We start from the raw sequence: 3385 nt of genomic DNA, 5'->3' as shown, positions 1-3385 counted from the left end.
CGATTAGGCGGCCGGACCCCATTAAACAACACCTGGTGCGACTCATTTCAGCACCTCCTGGAACATGTCCATGCACATTAGGTTTTTCTTCTCTGCATCCATGTTCTCATCCACGTTGCCCCACGTCTCTCTTTTTTATTCTTTTCAAACGTCAATTTCCCAGCAGGTAAACGAGCATCAACAAAATTTGGTCACTAACCACGTCAAATGTAAGAAGTTTAATCTCACGTTCACGAGAGCTGAGGAAAGCCGTGGCGAGATCAGACACATGAATGATCAAAAACACCTGGAGGGGCGTTTATTATACACACCCTTCCCACTGGGTGTGGCAGCGAACGTGTTTGATCGCCGACGTGCTGCAGGGCTGCCCGCGGTAAACCGGCGGCCTACCGTAGGCTGACCTGGTGCAGGCGCCGGTCAGAGAAATCGAAAAATATAATTTTATATGGTCGCCGGTTTACCGGCGGTAAGCCGCCGGTCTGCCTGCGGTACACCGGCGATAAATCGCAGGTGCACCGCCGGTCCCGGGAATATGGCCTATTTTGCCGGCAGTCAGGTCCCGACTGGCTGACCGGGAGTGATCAGGGACAATCGGGACCGTTAAGGCTGGGTTTACACATAGCCGACTTAGCGTCCCGTTCGGTCCCTTTCGGTCCCGACCTAGAAAAGTTTGAGAACGGAATATATTGTGGCCGACAACACCCCGTCTCATGCCGTCATTGGCCTGAACGTGTCCCCACGGCGCCGGACCTCCGACTCACCCCGACTTAGGTCGGAGTCAGGCAGGGGTCTACCTGCGTCAGGTGTGGGTCAGCCGCTGGATATGTTGCACAAACAGTCCTACTTGACAGGCCAAGCGGCGGAAGGACCCAGGCGATACCCATCAAGGCGCTGCTTGACTGCTGGCGATGCGAAGTTGCCACACGGGGTGCGCAATTTTCATGCTGTTTTCATCCCGCCTGACGCCCCCAGACGGGGGTTCACCCTCGCCTGGCGGCGTCTGACCCCGTCTGACGGCGTTCTAATCCCGTTCTATGCCGATCCCGACTGGCTTCTCGCCTACCGCCGCTCGGTGGCGACCCCACGCGCCCGCCCACGTTTACCGCCGACCATGGCCACGATGCCACACGTTTTGCACCATTTTCACTAATAGGAACGGAACGGGACAGTACGGGACTCTTAAGTCGGCTATGTGTGTACCCAGTTTTACATGTCACTTTGGTGTGAAAGCACCGTGCCGCATGCCACATGCCACTTACTTCCTGTCATTTGCCACATTCCACTTTGGTGTGATAGCTCCGTTATTAAAGTTGGTGTACTGATACATTCATCAGAGGCATGTTTCAGACCTCAGTCACTCACCAACTTAGTAACTAGTCAACAGTTCCTTTTCACTAACCTAGCAACACCAACAACGAGAGAGATGGGGGTGGGTGGGCAATACACCCATAAAAAATAATAAAAACAAAACTGTCCATCTACCACTGCAAGGCCAGCCGTGCAGTGGTGAATTCTTACCAGGTGTCAATTAGGGGTTGTACCTCTTCCCAGTATGTGTGTGTGTGTGTGTGTGTGTGTGTGTGTGTGTGTGTGTGTGTGTGTGTGTGTTTACAGCATGCAGGATCCATCACTTCTGAGCTCCGACCTCAGTCAGGGAGGGAACTGGTTAGCGACCGCAGAGTGTACCACATGGTCAGACCATGGTGAAATACACACACACACACACACACACACACACACACACACACACGCTGCCAGGCTTCACGGTCTGACAGCGGCGGTTCGAGCCCGCTCAGGCCGGATTCTTCCGTTGACTAGGGTGGTTACTGTCCCCTTGAGCAAGGGGATGGGTGCGTGGTGTGTGCGGTCCTGTAGTACCCATAGATCGACGACAGAGCACTTGCTCATGTCGGGAGGGTACCTGCTGGCGATTACGAGTCCAACACGTGATTAGGCCGTGGTGACCAATTACACACACACACGTGCGAGTCATTATAGTAAACAACAGTATGTATGTGCGACACTCAGTCAAGGAGAGAAAATTGTTTTACAGATTAAAAAAAGAACAAAGCTCGCCCGAAAACATTAGACTCTATAATGATGCCAGGCGACGAGTAAACAGTGTACGTACGTCAGGCAAAGCGTAGATATGAAGAAACTATTACAGCCAACTGTAAAAATAATCCGAAATCCTTCTTCAGTTACATAAACAACAGACAGGCTATCAGAAGTGGAATAGGACCCTTAACAAACAGCGACGGTGCACTAGTGACTGACAGCCAACACTTTGCAAACCTATTAAACAATTACTTTTTCCTCGGTGTTCAATACTGACAGTCCTCCACCACTACCAACACCAGTACAAATGTAAATCCCGAGCATGCATTGCTAACTTTGAAATAAAACCCGATGAAGTCCTTAAAGCCCTCCAATCACTTAAAACAAATAAAAGTTCTGGACCTGACAAAGTATATCCAACTCAGCTCAAAGAAACAAAGAGCGAAATACTCTCCTCCCTCACAACCGTATTCAATATGTCCTTGCGACAAGGCATCGTCCCTTCGGATTGGAAAAAGGCTGACGTGACACCGATTTTTAGGAAAGGAGACGAAAAAGTACCAGGTAATTACAGGCCCATTAGTCTAACCTCGGTTGTAGGTAAGCTACTTGAGGGTATAATTAGAGACAAAATTGTGAGTTACCTTGAAAGCCACTCATTAATTGGGGACTCACAACATGGCTTCGAAACAAAAGATCCTGCCTATCAAACCTATTAACCTTTTATAACGACCTCTTCACTGTTTATGACGTAGCAAATCACTGAACGTAGTCTATCTTGATTTCAGAAAGCGTTTGATAAAGTCACATCGCAAATTACTTTACAAATTAAAAGCAAATAGGTATTGACGGTCATGTAGACCAATGGATCGTGAATTGGTTGAGCAACAGACAACAAAGAGTAGTGATTGACGGATTTAACTCAGAGTGGGCGCCGGTTACTGGTGGCGTCCCTCAGGGCTCGGTTCTTGGCCCAGTGCTCTTCATTATTTACATCAACGACGTGGATGTTGGACTCAATAATCGCATTACTAAATTTGCAGACGACACAAGGATTGGTAACTCAGTTCTCACTGACGAAGACAGGCAAAGCCTCCAAGAGGATTTGCACAAAATTTCAGCTTGGTCGGATAATGGGAGATGCCCTTTAACGTAGACAAGTGACAGGTCCTTCAAGTTGGAACGAGAAATAAAGTTCGATTACGAAATGCGCGGCGTTAAACTCAAAAGCGTTCAATGCGTCAGGACTTGGGGTCAAAACCGCGTCAAACCTAAAATTCTCACAGCAATGCATCGGTGCAGCAAATAAAGCGAACAGAATGTTGGG

This window comes from Eriocheir sinensis, unplaced genomic scaffold (assembly GCF_024679095.1).
Source record: "Eriocheir sinensis breed Jianghai 21 unplaced genomic scaffold, ASM2467909v1 Scaffold531, whole genome shotgun sequence".
Lineage (NCBI taxonomy): Eukaryota > Metazoa > Arthropoda > Malacostraca > Decapoda > Varunidae > Eriocheir > Eriocheir sinensis.
The sequence above is the reverse complement of the archived record's forward strand: the minus strand, read 5'-3'. Positions refer to the sequence as shown.